The 18,887-nt window shown below is 46.6% G+C and overlaps 1 protein-coding gene across 3 annotated transcripts in view; it reads left to right on the forward strand.

Moving 5' to 3' along the window:
• The first annotated feature begins 3,645 nt into the window (after positions 1–3,645).
• Positions 3,646–18,887, forward strand: part of MATN2 (matrilin 2) — a 155,376-nt gene continuing 140,134 nt past the window's right edge. For all 3 annotated transcript variants that reach the window (XM_059994950.1, XM_059994951.1, XM_059994952.1), the window contains exon 1: positions 3,646–3,847. The gene's annotated coding sequence lies outside the window, so the exon portion shown is untranslated. The remainder of the gene's footprint in view (positions 3,848–18,887) is intronic.

Raw genomic sequence — 18,887 nt, forward strand, 5'->3', positions numbered from 1 at the left:
TATTTTCTTCAGCAAGAGAGAACGTGGAAAAGCCACGTTCTTTCTTCTGATATTTTTGTTATTCTTGAGTTTATTGAGCTTTGCCAGAATGCTGGAAGATTTTATAGGACAGATACACGTACTCATTGCCCAAGTATCTTGCAGTCTGATTTAACACCAGGCAACCGATGCAGACAGAGACTCAGTAATGGCGTGGCGAGAAGGCAGTTAGCTGAGTGTCACAGGAATGAGGCTACTGGCTTCTAATAGCAGATGGCTCTTTGCCAATTCCTGGGCTTCAGGAGGCAAGAAGCAGCAGTCTGCGTTGCTGAGTGATGCTTCCACACATAGCAGGTCCATCCTCCACTTCCAAAGTGGAAACTAGTCTCCAGGGAGACGGGCAGTGTTTCAGCCTTGTCAATATCCAAGAAAACGAGTCAGATTCCGTTCAATCTTGCCCAGGTTTTAAGGCTCCCCACTCCATCCTATTATCTCATACTTGATAAGTAGCGTCATCAGCCTGATTCCACAAAAACCACTCTAACCTCCAGGTTTAAGGCCACAGCAGCTCAGTCTCTTCCCCAGCATGGCATAAGGAAGATGTGTAAACAAGTTAAGGTGTGGATAACATAAAAACATTTGAATCCTCTTTCCAAGGTGGGGTCATATGTTTATTTAGAAATCATTTCACTTGGGATGATGGTGCCGTCAGCTAGCCTGTCCTCAGGGGGACCTCTGACACGGAACTAGCTGTCCACATTGATGGGGCATCTGGAAGGAAGCACTGCCCCATGTCAGAGGGTTCCTTACGCAAGGCTGGAGGCCCCCCTCTCTACCTTATCTCCTGTTCTGACCAACTGGCAGGTGCCCCAAAGGAATGACAGCTCCTCTCCCAGGTGAGACATCCTGCCCTTCTGCTTGAGTGGGACAGGGACGGGCTCCAGGAGTTTACATGTGACTCAAACATCATCAGTCACCTAGAGAAACACGGTGCGAGTGAGGTGACATTGCAATTTTAGATTCTTCCTCATTTGTGTTCCGTGGAGCTGCCCGTTGTGGCCCTATCTTGTCAATAAAATTGGTGTTTCTAGCGCTTCCCTGGTGGCGCAGTGGTTGAGAGTCCGCCTGCCAAAGCAGGGGACACGGGTTCGTGCCCCGGTCCGGGAAGATCCCACATGCCGCGGAGCGGCTGGGCCCGTGAGCCATGGCCGCTGAGCCTGCGCGTCCGGAGCCTGTGCTCCGCAACGGGAGAGGCCACAACAGTGAGAGGCCCGCGTACCGCAAAAAAAACAAAAAAAGTTATTTTAGGCTATGAGTTCTGTGAGCCAACCTGTCTGCTCTTTGTTTTCCTTATATTGTGGTCCTCTTCTCTTTGATAGAGTCTCATTTTAATCTGCCCTCTAGGAAGGATTCTAATGTGCAACAAAAGCAAAACAAAAAGTTCTAATATTTACAAGGAACAAATGAATGCTTAGGGCCAAAGTCTATATTTGAGGCTTCATGAATGTGAGGCCTGGGTCAAATGACTGCCCCTCCCCGCCCACCCCCCACCCCCCACCCCCGCCGCAGCCTCCTTCTGTTCCACAGTAGACCCCCTGCAGAGACAGAGAAGTGAGCTGAACCCAGCATAGCTACCAAGGTGTAAGTAATTTAAACAGTTGTGGATTCTAACTCATGAGTTCTGAGATACTACACACCCTTGTTCTTGTCAGCTTGTATGAGTGCCCACCTGAGAACAAGAAATCATACTTTTTCTGAATAAGGTTCTCTACATTAAGCCAGTAGCAGGGCCTCCGGCAGAAAAGGCAAATTTGGGCTTTCCCCAGCAGCATTTATTATTATCAACTTGCATTCCCCCTAAAGGTAACTGGGAAACTAAGCCATTGTTTTTCCTTACTTGATATTTCTGGATCCTGAAATCGCTTTTGCTGCTGCTTTTTTTTTTTTTTTTTTTCCAGCAGACCTGAAGGTCATTCCACGAGGTGAACAACTCACTGACCTATTTGACGTGGCTGCAGGCATGCTTTGTACAGAAATTTCCTCTTCTGAAGAATTCTGATAGAACTCCCTGGGGAGAAACATCCAGCTTACTCGGCATACACCAGAATCACTGAAATCTGTTACTACTACATTACAATTCACCAAAATGTGTAAGGATTTCGGAATTACTATTGTTTTCCTGGTTAAATTACCGGATCATACTGGTGTCTTGAAATAAGGCAACACATTTAAACTGTAAGTTTCCATAAACTGTAACTTCACTTCCCCAGCTCCTAGGGGATTTTCACTGGCCCAGACTCAGGAAGGATTTTCATTGGTGGGATCTAGGACTTCAGAGACCAAACATTTCCTGAAGACTTTCCTCTACTTTCTGACTTCCACCTACCTCCTCCCAAAGACATACAAAGAAACTATTTCTGATCAGTGCAGGCGGCCAAGAGTGCCCAGTGGGCCTAAGGTGCAGCGTGAGGGAACATGAATCCAAGATTCTTTCTCGGCATTAGGATACCACTGAGTTGCCCGATGGCTTGAGTATGTTGACCCCTTGCCTTATGGCTAGGATTTTAATTACCCACCTGGAGCTTTCCTGAAAAATTGATTTTGTACAAGGTTTTTACTCATATTCCAGAAACCAACTCTATCATCAAATAGGAGTGACGACGGTTCAGAGTAAAGGCAGCCAAGAGGACTTAAATGATCAGATTTTGGCACCAGACGTTTTGAAACTTGCTAGTTCTGCGGCCTCTACCCCACGGCTTGTTAAAACCTGAACTGAGTGGTTGGGTTAATGGTTTGGGGTTAGAATTCTGGAGCAATTATTAGGAGATGTCCTAGCCTGTTGTAACGACCCCACTCACCCCCAGCTGCCCAGGAGCAGGGAGAGCTGGTAGAGTGGCATTTCCCAGCCCTTTCCCTGCCACTGACCAATCCTGGCTTTCGCATCCCTCCAAAGTTCCCTTGGGGACCTCTCAGGGCACGTCCCCCCGCTTCACAAAATTGCAAACATCTTTGCCCATAATTTCAAAAGTCTTGCCTGGACTAGACTTTCTCTGCTCCTTCAGGGTAGGAACCTTGTTTCCTTTCCGTCCTGGCATCCTTAGTCCCGTCCCCACCCAGGGGCCTGGTTTCTGGCCAGTGGGCGCTCTGTTAATATGAACTGGCACCGGTGTTCTGGGTACTGCCAAGACAGTTCCTGGCACTTGTCACCAGTTAGCCCAATTCTCAACACTTTCTTCTTCATCACCCTCATCGATGGTCTCCTCCTGTAGATCATGACCCCCAGTTCAGGAAACAGGACCCCCGTCATGCCTTTCTCCCTCCAGGAGATGCTCTCCTCCGCTCCCCACCCCACTCCCCTCCGCCAAGAGCCCAAAGCTCCTTGTTTTTCTGAGCCTGCGTGCGGCTCCAGACCCCCGGGGTCCGATCCCCGCCTGGGCTTGGGGACGGACCGCGCAGAGCGAGGTGGCAGCAGGCAGGGCGTGCGGCCAGGGTGCCCAGCTCCCGGGGCTGCCTGCAGGGTGGGGCGGTCCTCGCGGCCTATCCCTCTCCGCTCCTGCCCCATCCCCAAACAGTACACCCCTCCTCCCGCCGGCCCTCTCCCCACCCTCCGCGGCGCCGCCTCCCCCGCCGCCTGCCGGCGCTGGCCCAGAGCCGCCCAGGCAGCCAGCGAGCGAGCGGAGCGCTCTGGGATGGGACTCGGAGGAAGCGGCGAAAGAGGAGACAGCGGCAGCACCTCGGGCTTCTTCCTCGGCTCCCACGAGCGATTCCCGAGGAGAGCCGTGGCTCTCGGAGCGGCGAGGAAGCCAGCGACGAAGACCCGGGAGTCTGCGCCCCTGTCTCGCTTCCCAGGCGCCGGCGGTGGCTGCAGGTGAGCGGGGCGCGCTCTCCCCGGGGCCCTGCCTGGCCCCGCAGCCCCGAGGCGCAGACAGACAGACGGACAGACAGAGCTTGGGCACCCACGCACGCGGGCGCGCCCAAAGGCCCGCGCCCCGGCCCGTGCGGCCCCTCCCGTCGGACGCCCCCTCCCGCCCTGGGCCCCTGGCTCCCGACCCCTCGGGGTAGAGGGCGAGAGGGAGGGCGGCGCTGCGGGACCCCCCGGCCGGGGCCAGTTGGGCCGCCCTGGCCGGGCGAGCTCCGCGAGCTCCCTGAGCCCGGCGCAGCGCGTGGCAGCCACCCCGCAGCGCCCCGTGGGGGCGCTGTGCCCCGCCGCGGGGCCGCCCAGACCTGGCCTCCACCGACCCCAGGAAAGGGAGACTTGTTGAGCGGGGATGCGGCGTGATTGCTGTCCAGCTGGCCAGCGGATCGATTCCGACTCCCCGCCTCTGTCGGCTGTTATTTTAATGCCCGTGTCATCTGCATTTTGTTCTTGGTTCTCTAGGACAGCTAAAGCTCCAGCTTCCCTACATTGCGGGGAAAGGAAAGAAAGGGGAGGGCGTTTTGTGGTAGTTGCTAGAAACCCCGAGGGCAGTTTGGAGAGAGGACAGAAAAATGGGGACCCTCTCTCGTTAACGTCTCCTGGACTGGACGCACAGGAAGGTGCACAGGAAGGTAGCTCCTCGGGAACACATACTCCCGCCCGGAACAAACCCAGTTGACCAAGTCCCAAATCGTCATAAATGGGCTGCATCTGCACCAAGTTGCATTTAATTGGTTTCCCGCTGCGGGGGTGGGGGAGGGGTGGGGGAGGGGTATGGTCAAGACCAGAGACTCTGGGGTTCGCTTGCTTAGGTTCAGACCCCGGCTGTGAGTGAAGCTTACAGGTTGGCAACTTCGGGGTTACCCAACTGCTCTATGCCTCACTTTCTTCATCTGTCCAATGGGGTTGATAATACCTACAGGGTTGTGAGGATTGAATTCAAGTCGTTAGAACAGTTCCAGGCATTTTAAGATTGGTGATTAGTTCCATCACCTGTCTCTCCAGAAAAGCAAGGCGTTCCTACAAGCAGTCACTTCCTCTCCAAATCAGGAAGGTGGGCCCTCTGTGGGTACGTGAGGGTGGCAGGTGATCTACATGTATTTAACTGGAGTTTTCCATTCAGGAGTGCATCCTACACGGTTCCTCCCTGCCTGTTTCTCCCAGCCTCAGAAAACCATATTGCTGTTCCAAGATGGGTTTATGGTCTGGAAAGTTTCCTCTCAGCCCCTGAAGCTTGGTCCCTTAGAACCCCCTGTTGAGAATGCAGGTAGATATCTGTTGGGTCTTCACCTTCTGTTTTCCTATCTGCCCAAACTTTTAGTCCTGCCAGTAGAATTCAGTCAGACCTCTGTGTTGCCAGGCTTCTCTTTCCTACAAATTCCGGGCTCAGGAGTCCAGGCCCTGGCAAGCTGGAGGCACTGAGGCCTGAGCTCACTGGCTGGAGGTGCCGTACCAGAGTCCACTTCTCAGACACCCTCAGATGGCTGTCATGCTCTAAGCTCTTACCGGCATCACCATATATCTCTGTTTAGCAAGAGGTAGTTGAAATGAGGCCCAAGATTTAAAGCAAAGGAAATAGAAGATTGCTCCTTGAAAGGTAGATGAGGAATAAGAGGATCACTGAAGGTTCTGCAGAGAAATCCCACAGTTTTCCTAGAATCAGCTCTGCCTGGGGCGAAGAGGGAGTGCCAGTGTAAACGCTGGCCTGCAGGGTGTTGGGTGTGAGGCTGCGTGGGAGGTGAGAAGGGACATGCTGGGACTCAGGGGTGAGCAGCTGCGTTTAAGGCCAGCCAAGTGAGCCAGAGCCTCGAATGCTATCCCTGGGACGGGACTGGCTCCCCTCTGGTTTTTAGCATGTGTGTTTAAGAGAGCCCTTTCCTGGGACTCCCTGTCTTTAGGGAGGCTCAGGAGGGCACCCCTGTGTAATGTACATGTGGGGATAAGTCAGGAGGGTCAGAGGAAGAGGGAGGCCGAAGTGCCAAGGAGAGAGTGGAGGCTGTCATTGCTGCTGCTAATAAACAGTGCCAGGGAGGCCCTTCCAAGGGACCAGTTGCCACTTGGAGCTCTAGCCGTGAGGTCGTCTTTGAACCCTGCCAGGTGGCTCGTTAGACAGCCACCACTGCCTTACCTGGTAGGACCCTGAAAGGGACTCAGAGAGAAAGGCAGGGCTGGGCTCTATCCCAGAGGCCTCGGCTGTTATCAGTAATTGGTGGTAATGATGCTGACAGTGATGAGAGGTTGTGGGAGTACGACCCTGATCTTGGCACCTGAGGGACCTGGGTTCCAGTCTCAGCCCTGCCACTCATTACCTGCAAGGATTTTGGAACGTTACTTAGACTCCCTGCCTCAGTTTTCTCATCTGTAAATGGAAATAGAATTGTTGGGAGAATTAAATTAGTTAACACACATGAAGTGCTTAGTATAATGCCTAGCTCAGAGTAAGTGCTCAATATTTATTACCTATACTTATTATTATCTGAGCCTCAGTTATATCATCCATCAAATGGGGATGATACGATCTATGTCATAGTGTTGTTATAAGGGTTAAATGAGATAATTAATGTGAATTAATCTGCCAGTGCTTGGAGTGAGTTGATTGAAAATAAGATTTTTACCGAACTGTCTGTATGTAAAGTCAGTGGCTGAGCAGGTGGGCTAGCTAACATTTTTCGAAAGTTCTTTCTAGAGTATTTATTGTCAGGGAAAACTTTACTGTTGGAGACCGTGGCTCCATCCCCATTGGAATACCCCACTGCTATTTTAGGTTATTGTACTAGTTTCTTATTGCTGCTGTAACAAATGACTGCAAACTTAGTGCTTAAAGCAACACAAACTTATTGTCCCTCAGTTCTGGAGGTCAGAAGTCTGAAATAGGTCTCACCGGGCTAACATCAAGGTGTCGACAAGCTATGTTCCTTCTGGAGGCTCTAGGGGGAAAGCTGTTCCCTCGCCTTTTCTGGCTTCTGAAAGGTGCCTATGTTTCTTGTCTCCTGGTATTTTCCATCTTCAAAGCATAGCAGCTTCCAGTTCTTCTCTCCCTTCCCCCTTCTCCCCCCTTCCTCTCTCTTTTATAAAGACCCTTGTGATTACGTTGGGCCCACTTGAATGATCCAGGCTAATTTCTCCTTCTCAATATCCTTAGCTTAATCACATCTGCAAAGTCCCTTTTTCCACAAAGGTAACATATTCACAGATTCCGGGATGATTATGTCATAGACATCTTTGGGGGCATTATGCTGCCTAATAAACAGTTATTATTAGAGAAAATGATGTAAAGCAAAGGATTTTTTTTAAAGATTTATTTATTTCTTTATTTTTGGCTGCGTCGGGTCTTAGTTGCGGCACGTGGGATCTTCGTTGAGGCATGCGGGATCTTTCCTTGTGGGTGCAGGCTTCTCTCTAGTTGTGGCATGTGGGTTTTCTCTCTCTAGTGGTGGCACGCAGGCTCCAGGGTGCGTGGGCTCTGTAGTTGAGGCAAGTGGGCTCTGTAGTTGTGGCATGCGAGCTCAGTAGTTGTGGCACGCGGGCTTAGTTGCCCCGCGGCATGTGGGATCTTAGTTCCCTGACCAGGGATCGAACCTGCGTCCTCTTGCATTGGAAGGCGGATTCTTTACCACTGGACCACCAGGGAAATCCCAATCAAAGGATTTTATCTCACTTCTGTTGAGGGCTTATCCTTGCACCTTCCCAGTTAGGTGAGTTTGTTTTCACTTGTCTTAAAGATGAGAAGCTCAAGACCACAGAGGTCAAGGCTATAGGTCAAATCTTTTGTGAGCCCTGGGTTGCTTCAAACTCAGTTCTGAAGTTGCTACTTTCACAATTTCTCCCTTTCTTTGACAAACCCTCAGCTTTTAACACTAGCCCCTCAGAATGGTCTCCTTTTCCCCATCAACAGTGTTTGCTGATTTTTTCTAGCTCCTTCTCCTTCTCCATTTCCACTGAAATACAAAGAATGCCCCCATCCCCAAGATCTCCTCTAATAAAATTACCACCTCTCTGAAATTTCCAGACAGTGTGTGTATTAGTTTCCCACTGCTGCTGTAATAAGTTACCACAAACTTAGTGACATAAAACAAGTTTATTGGAAGCAACCTATACATCTATCCACAGATGAATGGATAAAGAAGATGTGGTATATATGTACAATGGAATATTACCTAGCTATAAAAAAGAATGACATAATGCCATTTTCAGCATCATGGATAGACCTAGACATTATCATATTAAGTCAGACAGAGAAAGACAAATATCGTATAATATCACTTACATGTGGAATCTCAAAAAATGATACAAATGAACTGATTTACAAAACAGAAATAGACTCACAGACAGAAAATAAACTTATGGTTGCCAAAGGGGATAGTGGGTGAGGGGGGAGAGATAAATTAGGAGTTTGGGGTTAACATATACACACTACTAAATATAAAATAGGTAGACAACAAGGACCTACTGTGTAGCACAGGGAACTATACTCGATATTTCATAATAACCTATAATGGAAAAGAATCTGAAAGGAAGTATATATATTATATATAATATATATATGTATAACTGAATCACTTTGCTATGCACTTGAAACTAACACAACATTGTAAACTATACTTCAGTTTTTAAAAAGTTTATTATCTTATGTTTCTGGAAGTCAAAAGTCTGAAATGGTTCTTACTGGGTGAATTGTTCCTTCTGGAGGCTTTAGGGGAGAATCCATTTCCTTGTCTTTTTCAGCTTCTAGAATCTTCCCTCATTGCTTGGCTTGTCGCCTCCTTCCATCTTCAAAGCCAGCAATGTCAGGCTGAGTCCTTCTCATGCTGCCTCACTCTTCTGTTTTTAAGGACCCTGGTGATTGCGTTGGGCTCACCTGGGTAATTCAGGATGCTCTCACTATTTTTTGCTATTTTTTAATTGAAGTATAGTTGATGTAGGGTATCTCCCTATTTTTAAAGTCAGCTGATTAGCAACTGTAATTCCCCTTTGCTGTGTAACGTAACATATCCACAGATTCTGGGGATTAGGACATGGACATCTTTGGAGGGACATTATTTTGCCCACCCCAGGGCTTGAGAAGGAGTTCCAGGTCAGGACCAGCTGTGCACCCTCATTCTTATTAACACCTCTTCCAGAATGTGCACAATAGCCCTCTCAAGAGAGGACACCCATTAGCCTCTCTCTAAAATCTCTGCTGCAGCTCACATCTCTCCCTGAATCCCTTTGTCCATGGCATGATCAGAGAGCAAGGGTGGCAGGAGTAGTACTGCACACTTCACTTGTTAAGTAAAATTTTAATCAAAAGAACATATAAAAAGATGCACAAACCATAAGGGAACAGTACAATGGCTCTTTTGCAAAATGAACACTCTTATGTGACCATCTCCCAGATCGGCACCCCAGAAGCCCCACTTTGTGCCCACAATTACCCAATTATCACCTCCCCCTGAAGGTAACTGCTCTTCTAACTTCGTTTGCTTGTTTTTTAAGTCAACTTTTTACTGAAGCATACATATAGAAAGGTGCGCAAATCTGGCGTGTAGCTGGATTCTTTTTCATGAACCTGCAGTCAGCATACTGAGTAATCAGCAGAACATTCCCAGTACCCCACAATCCCCCCCTCACGCCTCCTTCTGTGCACTGACACCTCAAGTGTCACCACTATCCCGATTCCTAAGATTGTAGATTCATTTTGTCCATTTTTGAATTTAATTTTGTTCAATATTATGTTTGTAAGTTTATGATGATATTGCGCCAAGCGGTAATTCACTCATTTCTATGGTTGTATAATAGCCCATTATATGCCTCCACCACAGTGTATCTGTTCTCTTGTTAAGGTTGTTTCCATTCACAGTTCAATTTGAAAGGGAGTGATTCCCTCCCTGTATCTCCGTTGTCCTAAACTCAATCCAACCAGCGGTGAGTAAGAGACGTTGTATGGAGCTAACGGGCTGGAATGGAGGGTTAATGTGTGTGTGTGTGTGTGTGTGTGTGTGTGTGTGTGTGTGTGTGTGTGTGTGTTGGTGGAATGGATGGGGGTGTTTCTGAGGTTAGCATTGTTAAGACAGGGCCAGATTATGGGACTTTGAGTGCTAAGCTAAGGAATCTGGATTTTTTTTTTTTTTTTTTTGCGGTACGCGGGCCTCTCGCTGTTGCGGCCTCTCCCGTTGCGGAGCACAGGCTCCGGACGCGCAGGCTCAGCGGCCATGGCTCACGGGCCCAGCCGCTCCGCGGCATGTGGGCCCTTCCCGGACTGCGGCACGAACCCGTGTTCCCTGCATCGGCAGGCGGACTCTCAACCACTGCGCCACCAAGGAAGCCCAGGAATCTGGATTTTATCGGCTTGGTATGTAGAAGTCACTGATAGTTTTTGAGCAGGCGCATGATAAGCATGATATTATGTTGGGAAGATTGAATTCAGCTAGTGCCAGATGGCGTCAATAGGAGAGACTTAGAAACAGTCAGTTAATTAGGATTATGATCAACTCCAAGTTATACAAAAAACAGAAATGACAGTGACCTGAAGAAGGAAGTTTATTTCTGTCTAGAAGCCTGGAGGCAGCGTGTCCAAAGTGAGCATGGGGTCGGGGACCCACAGTTTTGTGCCCTGTCACTTTTACCATGCAGCATGACTTCCATTTTCATGGTGCCTCGTGGTTCAAAATGACTGGTGGGTTTCCAGCCAGGATGTGCTCATTCCAGCCAGCAGGAAGGAAAAAGCAAGGCGGTCATTCCCCCACCCCTCCTTTAAGGACACTTCTCTGAAGTTGTACTCGCCGCATCCACTTCCATCCCCCCTAACCCCCATGCAGTCACCTGATAGGGAAGAAGGGAAGACTGGGCATCTTGGTCTTTTTCCAGCCCCATTATGTGTCCAGTTAAAAAGTGAGGGTTCTATTACTAAAGAAGGAGGGGAGGATATTGGGGGGCAACAGCAGTGTCTGCCAGGACCTTTGTAGTCTCTCCGGTATGAATAAGGGGCAAGCCTAGGGCTGTGACCTTGGTATGGATGGAAAAGGGAGAAGGCATGCGAGACCTCACGTGGTAGAACATGGTGCTTGATTGAATGGAAGGGAGGAAAGATAAGGTAGGAATGACCATATATTCCAAAATATGAAGTGAGGGGTTTTTTTTCCTAAGAAAATGATTCCTTGGAAAAGAGGAAATTGCTGTATATGTGAGTCCTTGCAAAGTCTCTCAGAGTATGTGGAACTCTTTGAAATATGTTGAACAAAGTACTATTGGGGGAAGACACGTTAGCTTGAAATGTCCTCAATCAAACTGAGGACAAATATGTCAGTTTGAATATGTTGTCAAATATGTTGAACAAAGTACTACTGGGGGAAGACACGTTAGCTTGAAATGTCCTCAATCAGTGTGCTAATTTTGAATACATGTAGAAGTCAATGACCAAAACAGTAAAAGAAAAATCAGCTCAAATTTAGTCATTATTCCTCTGGGCACAGTTTCACAATTGCAAGGGCTGGATGACACTGGCAACGATACTTTAAGAGCAGCACAGTGAATGAGTAAGTTGCAGAGATGGTGAATTTATGCCTCCAGGACATATTAAAAAACCCAACAACTGTCTTCATGTTACATAAGTGGGAACTGGTGGTCTGAGATAAAATTTCCAGTGACAGCATCATGTATGGATTCAGAAAGTGCTGTCTCTCAGACAACCTAGAAGTAAAGATGTCAGAAAACAAAAAAATCTTTAGCGTCGATGAAATACTGATGTTAGAGAGGCAAGCATTTGAAAACTGTTTTATGACATGAGAGAAAACACTGTTTTCTGAAACATTTTTAATGAATAAAGCATTATTTCTAAGTGAATATATATTTTGTAATTTCAGATGTTTTGAATATGCATGTATGAGTAAATGGATACTTTAATCATTATAACTAGATATTTGATATTTCATCTATATCATTTAAAAATTATGTATTCAGGGCCAAGGAATCTGGGGCAGAGGCTCCTTCCATCATAGGAGAGAGCCATTGGGGTTGCCTGCGTTAAGGCAAACAGAGTATGTAGACGAAGACCTGGGCTCGGCCTTGGCAGTTGTCAGGTGCAGAACTAGGGCCAGTTTGATTCAACATTTATTGATCTTTTGTTGATCAATAAATGTGTTTATTCAACACTTACCTATTTTCTAAAACTTTAGTTATGAAATTCAGCATCTAGCACATGGGTGTGGTTTCAAGGAACAGTTCAGAGTCTAGGCAGGGAGACAGATATGGAAACAAGAAAAAGAAACACAGTGCTAGGGAATTCCCTGGTAGTCCAGTGGCTAGGACTCCGTGCTTTCACTGCGGTGGCGTGGGTTCGATCCCTGGTCAGGGAACTAAAATCCCACAAGCTGCACAGCGCGGCCAAAAAACAAAAACAAACAAACAAAAACCCAGGGCTAGAGCAGACAACAAACCCGTTGTCAGGGGTGCGTAGAAAAGTCAATCCTTCCTGGGAAAATCGGAGAACATTTTAGGGGGTGGGTGACATGTGACTTGAGCCTTTAGGAATGAATGCGTTTTTGAATAATACAGAAGGTAGACCAGACCAAGGGACCAGCATGGATGAAGGCACCCAGCTAGGACAAGAATCTGAGTTCTTTCGGCACTGGTAGAGGGGCTGGGGTGCACGTGGGACTGCCATGGTTGTAGGGCGGGCGGTGGTCTGTCATGGAGGGCCTTGAACATGAATGTTACGTAGTAAGGCCTTAGGTGGGTTCTGAGCACGGAAGGGGCAGGACCCAAGGCAGGAAGAGCAGTTCCAAAGCTTCTGGAGAAGTCTGGGTGAGAAATAGACTGGAGCATTGCTGCAGTGGCAGGAACCGTCAGGAGGGCTGGAGCAGGGGCGGGAAAGCCAGGGCTTGTCCACCCATGAATGTGGTGGTGATGCAAGGGACACATGGAAGCTGAGGCCGAGTTTCCAGTCCGGGTACCGGAGCAGATGGAGTTACCTTGACCATGAAAGGACTTGAGTCTGTACCTGGAAAGGCTGGGCTGGCAAGCAGGCCTTGACCACTGAGTGAAAGTCACAGAAAGCCAATGTCAGGTCAACATCTAAATGTCAACATCTAAATGGAGGTTGGGCTCCATTTGCCGGCCCTGTGGGAGCTGGGGATTCTGGTCTGAGGTGGGAGACAGGAAGGAAGGCCTCTGGGGCTGCTGTGGCCCCAGCCCTGTGTGACTGGTTCTCATTGAACACAGAGTAGTTAGTATGCACACTTGGTGTGCCAATGGAGTGGCCTTTGAGGAACAAAACTCTTAAATATGATGTCTAAGAACTTTCAGAATTGGAGAGGGGACTCAAAATCTCTTTTTTAGCAAGTAGGCTGGCTGCCTGAGAGGTGGCGGGGGTAGAATCTTGGCTTTGTCACTTAACTAGCTCTGAGACCTTGGAGAGTGTCTTTCTATCTGCAGCCGCCGGTGTTCCTCCCATGAAATTGGGACCTCGTCCACCTCACAGAATGACTGTAGGGCCAAATGAGATAACAATATACAAGCGCCCAGCTCACTGCCTGGCCCATAGTAGGCACTTAGAAAATATTAGTGCTTTAGCTCCTTTGTCTTCTTGTGCGGGGGCAGGAAGAGGGTGTCATGCCCATCTTCCTCAGGGGAGCAGCGTTGTCCTGTCCTGGGCCCCTGTCCTGGGCCTGTGGTCTGGTTTAGGCTGAGGAACGCTGCTTCCAGACCACGCCTCTCATTTCATGGCTGACTCGTTAAAGCCCAGAGAGTTAAATCACCTAACCGAGGTCGCAGCGTGTCGTGACAGAGCCAGGCCTCTCCTCTCAAGGCCCACGGCACGTAGTGCTGGCTCTGATGGGATGCTACGCCATCTGTCGCTTTACTTGAAACAGCGATGCTTAGAACAATTTCCTTCTCTCTCTCTCAGCCCCACCCTCTTGGTGAAGCTAAATGAAAAGACTCATTGTCTCATGGAGAGGAGAAAAATCGCTAGAACAAAAGTCAAAGCTGTTTAATTGTTTTAAAAAACATTCTTTCCATGCCCCCAAATGCTTCATGGAATCTGTTCTGATTGAATTAACCTCTATTTCTCAGCACAACAATGCTTCTCATATGCCCATATGTGAAAGGAACTGTTTCTCAAACATCATTTTGTTTTCCAGTTGGAACTGGATCTGGCTCCTGTTCTTCAAATGCTAGCAGCTGTAAATGCCTCCCTGAGAAACAGTGATTAATGTGGGCTACGTGTACTGACTTATTTTTTCTTGTTTCACTGCCATTGCGTTTTTTTTAAAAAAGCCTGTCTTGTCTGATATGAATATTGCCATGCTGGTTTTACGTTGACTTGTATACAGTATCCTTTTCCTCATTCTTTTAGTTTCTATTAAACAGCTTTTTAGAAGTCCAACTTAAAACAATCAAATTCATCACTTTGAAGTGTATAATTTGATGGGTTCTGACAAATGTATAGAGCCATGTAACCTCCACCATAATCATGATGTGAACATTTCTGCCACCCCTGAAATTTCCCTCCTGCCCCTTGGTAGCTGACCCTCTTTTCCCATCCCACCCCCTGGAACCATTGATCTTTCTGTCACAGAGTTTTGCCCTTTGTTGAATGTCATATAAATAGAATTGTTCAGTATGTATTCTTTTTGTGTCTGGCAGCTTTCACTCAGCCTAATTATTTTGAGATTCACCCATTACATCATTCCTTTAACTGCTGAGTAGTAGTCCATTGTATGGATGTACCACAATTTATTTATCTGTCCGTTAATATATGGACATTTGCATTGTTCCCAGTTTTCAGCTTTTACAAAGAAAGCTTCTATGAGCATCTGAGTATAAGTCTTTGTGTGGGTGTGTTTTTATATCTTCTGGGTAAATATCTAGGTTGCTGGTTTGCCCAGTTTGCCCAGGACTGAGTTTTCTGGGATGAAGAACTTTCAGTGCAAAAACACAGGCAATTCTAGGCAAACCAGACCAGTTGGTCACCCTGTGCTGTCTCATTTGGGAAGTGTATGTTTAACTGAATGAGAAACTGCTAAATTGTTTCCCTAAGTGGCTACACCATTTTGCATTCTTACCAGCAATGTATTAGGATTCCAGTTTTCCACATCTTCGCCAACACTTGGTTATATCAGTCTTTTTAATTTTTGTTATTCTAGTGGATTTGTCATGGAATGTCATTGTGATTTTTTTTGTGTGTGTGTGGGGTACGCTGGCCTCTCACTGTTGTGGCCTCTCCCGTTGCGGAGCACAGGCTCCGGACGCGCAGGCTCAGCGGCCATGGCTCACGGGCCCTGCCGCTCCACGGCATGTGGGATCTTCCCGGACTGGGGCACGAACCCGTGTCCCCTGCATCGGCAGGCGGACTCTCAACCACTGCGCCACCAGGGAAGCCCCATTGTGATTTTTAATTTGCATTTTTCTAATGACTAAGAATGTTGAACATCTTCGCATACGTTTATTTGTTATCTGAATGTCTTCTTTGGCAATATGAGTGTTCAAATATTTTGCACATTTTCAAGTAGGTTGTTTGTCTTTGTGTTGAGTTATAAGAGCTTATGTCTGGAGATAAATGATATATCAGATAATGTTTTGTAAATCTTTTCTACCAAACTGTGACTTGCTGTGCCATTGCATTTTGAAAAAAGAACATTTGGGCTTCCCTGGTGGCGCAGTGATTGAGAGTCCGCCTGCCGATGCAGGGGACACGGGTTCGTGCCCCAGTCTGGGAAGATCCCACATGCCGTGGAGCGGCAGGGCCCGTGAGCCATGGCCACTGAGGCTGCGCGTCCGGAGCCTGTGCTCCGCAATGGGAGAGGCCACAACAGTGAGAGGCCCGCATACCGCAAACATAAAAAAAATTAAAAAAAGAAAAAAAAAGAACATTTAAGAAAAATATTTTATTGATGTACAGTTGATTTACAATGTTGTGTTAATTTATACTGTACACAAAGTGATTCAGTTATACCTATACATACATTCTTTTTCATATTCTTTTCCATTATGGTTTATCACAGGATATTGTATATAGTTCCCGTGCTATGGTAGGACCTTGTTGTTTATTCATTCTATATAGAATAGTTTACATCTGCTAATTCCAAACTCCCAATCCATCCCTCCTCTCCCTCGGTAACCACAAGTCTATTCTCTATGTCTGTGAGTCTGTTTCTGTTTTGTAGATAAGTTCATTTGTGTCATATCTTAAATTCCACATATAAGTGGTATCATATGGTATTTGTCTTTCTCTTTCTGACTTACTTCACTTAGTATGATAATCTCTAGGTCCATCCATGTTGCTGCAAGTGGCATTATTTCATTCTGAAAAAGAGAGTTTTAAATACTTTTAGATACTAACATGTATTTTCAGATTATGGATTTGTGTGTCATTGTTTTAGTAGAGTAGTCATAAGTAAGCATCAAAGTTAATATAAGGTACATTAAATGGCTCAGTATGACAAAAATTAGCAGTGTGTACTTTATATTAATTGGTTTGCTTGCATAATGATGATAATAATAATAAGTAACTATTGCTTCTTGAGCACTTACTATGTGCCAGGCAGTGTTCTATGTGCTTTACATATATATGAGCTGATATAATTCATGCAACGATCAGGTTTCTTCATTATCCCCAGTTTAAAGATGAGGAAACTGAGGCAGAGAGAGGGAAAGTAACCTTCTCAGGGTTAGACAGCTAGAAGTGTTTATTTCTGTTTATTTTTTAACTCCCTATCCCTCATCTATCTTCAGGGCCTTTTGGTTGGCCATGGTAACTTGAAAATGCAAACACTTCTTGAAATCCACAGTAAACCCAAGCCACATGAAGTGGTATTTGTTTTTTGAAAATGATAATTATCCACCACATCGTGCTCTAAATGTTTGGATTTAATTGCAGATGTGTCAGGATGGACGTGCGCCTTCAGAGCATGTTGTATACACTTTAAAAGAAATAAACGCGGACTTTGTATTTGCTCAGATGGGAGGAAGGAGAACATCATTAAGATAATAAATCACATATAAATGACATAACACACTTAGAATGTCACATAAAACGTGATAAATACCAAGGAAACTTGACAGTAAACAGTAGGTTTAAGATCAGAGAAAGAGGCAAAGTCTTTTTTCTTCCTTTTCTAGAAAGGAATCTCACAGATTAAGCTATGAATAGGGAACAGTCCAATTAGTAAAGAGTTAATTTGTTCATAAGGGGTGGGCAGTAGTTATCTGTAATGAACTAGCAATGCTCTGGAGCTTCACCCCTTTATCAGCTGCATACCCTTGGGCAAATTATTGAACTTCTCTAGTTATTGTAAGAATTAAATGACTTAATAAATTTAAAGCACTTGGCCCAGTGCCTGGCACATAGTAAGTGCTGAATAAACATCTGCTATTTTTAATAGAATTTTAATGCATAGTGAAAAGTGAGCTAGCTCAACACAGCAAGTGTGAAAAACTGTGGACTTTGAAGGTCGACAGACCTGGGTTCATCTACAGGTCAATTCCTGAAAGCAGTTTGCTGAGCAAACAGTTCACTGAATTATTATTTACTTTTTCCTGTTTTAGGAAGTGGTCCCTGCCCCTGCCCTGCCCTGTTTCCACCTCTGGTGGTGAAACAGCTATGGCCTTTCATGAATTGCCTTATGGGGACTTGACTTGCAGCTAATCAAGTTTTCTCTCATCGGTGAATTGGCAAATTAGCCTCTTACCCTGGGTTTGAATCCTAACTTTGCTACTTACTTTAGCTGGGTGACCTAGGTCAAGTTACTAAACTTCTCTGAGCCTCAGTTTCCCCATCTCTAAAAAGCAGAAATAGGGCTTCCCTGGTGGCGCAGTGGTTGAGAGTCCGCCTGCCGATGCAGGGGACACGGGTTCATGCCCCGGTCCGGGAAGATCCCACATGCGGCGGAGCGGCTGGGCCCGTGAGCCATGGCTGCTGAGCCTGCACGTCCGGAGCCTGTGCTCCGCAACGGGAGAGGCCGCAACAGTGAGAGGCCCGCGTACCGCAAAAAAATAAATAAAATAAATAAAATAAAAAGCAGAAATAATAATTCTGATTTATGCGAGATACGTCTGAAGAGTGAATGAAATCAACTGGGTGAAATTGCCAAGCACAGGATGAGGATTTAGTAAAGACTTTACAGCAGATGATCTTCCTTAAATGTTGTTCCTCCTTAAATATTCCCTCCTCCTCACTAATCTGTATAAATTAATAAATTGCTATGACACCCACTATAATGATAGAAACTAGAAGAAAAATACGTTTAAACCTAGTCCCAGGATATTGCCTTCTCCACGAGGGTTTGCGAGGCAGAATAGGCAACATCATTCACCATGTGGAAAGTACCTTTCTCATCCCATGTGAAGCACTGAGATTGGCCATCCTGGGAAACCCTGGATCTGACCATGTCGCTTCCCTGCTCAGAATCTTTCCTCCAGAGCCTTCACACCAGCTACTCTCCAGGACCAGTACAGAAAACGGGTAAAGTCTGGTCAAGAGTGTGCTTCTCTGGTTGAAACTCCCTCACCCCTGTGGATATCTGAAGCTCAACTCAAGAGTCAAAATTCTTTCTGCATCCGAGAGCTTTGTGCTCAACGTTGCGTTTGATCCTATTCTTCTCTGGTCCCCTAACGCTGTTGCTTGTTTCCTTGTCCTCGCCTCCCCATGTGTGCCAGACACTACCCTGAATGCTTTCGTTACGTGGATTAAGTCACCCAATTAACCATATTCCCACATGGCATGAGGAGGTTAAGCAGATTGCCCAAGGTCACACACAGTTAGCAAGTGTCAGAGCCAGGACACTTCAAAGCCAGGCGGTCTGGTGCCAGGGTCCAAGCCCTTAAAAACACTGCACCACGTTCCCTCTTAATAGATGTGTGTGGAAGGCAGGGAGGCTAGGAGGCTAAGTCATGCTATCTTATGCAACTGTATATGTATTCCTTGGGAAACATATATGTTAATTTGTACCATCCACTATTATTAGACTAAGAAAATATTGTTACTTGGAATCCTCAGATGTAGTTTTTCCTTTTT

Source organism: Delphinus delphis, chromosome 17 (genome assembly GCF_949987515.2).
Source record: "Delphinus delphis chromosome 17, mDelDel1.2, whole genome shotgun sequence".
Taxonomy (NCBI): Eukaryota; Metazoa; Chordata; class Mammalia; order Artiodactyla; family Delphinidae; genus Delphinus; species Delphinus delphis.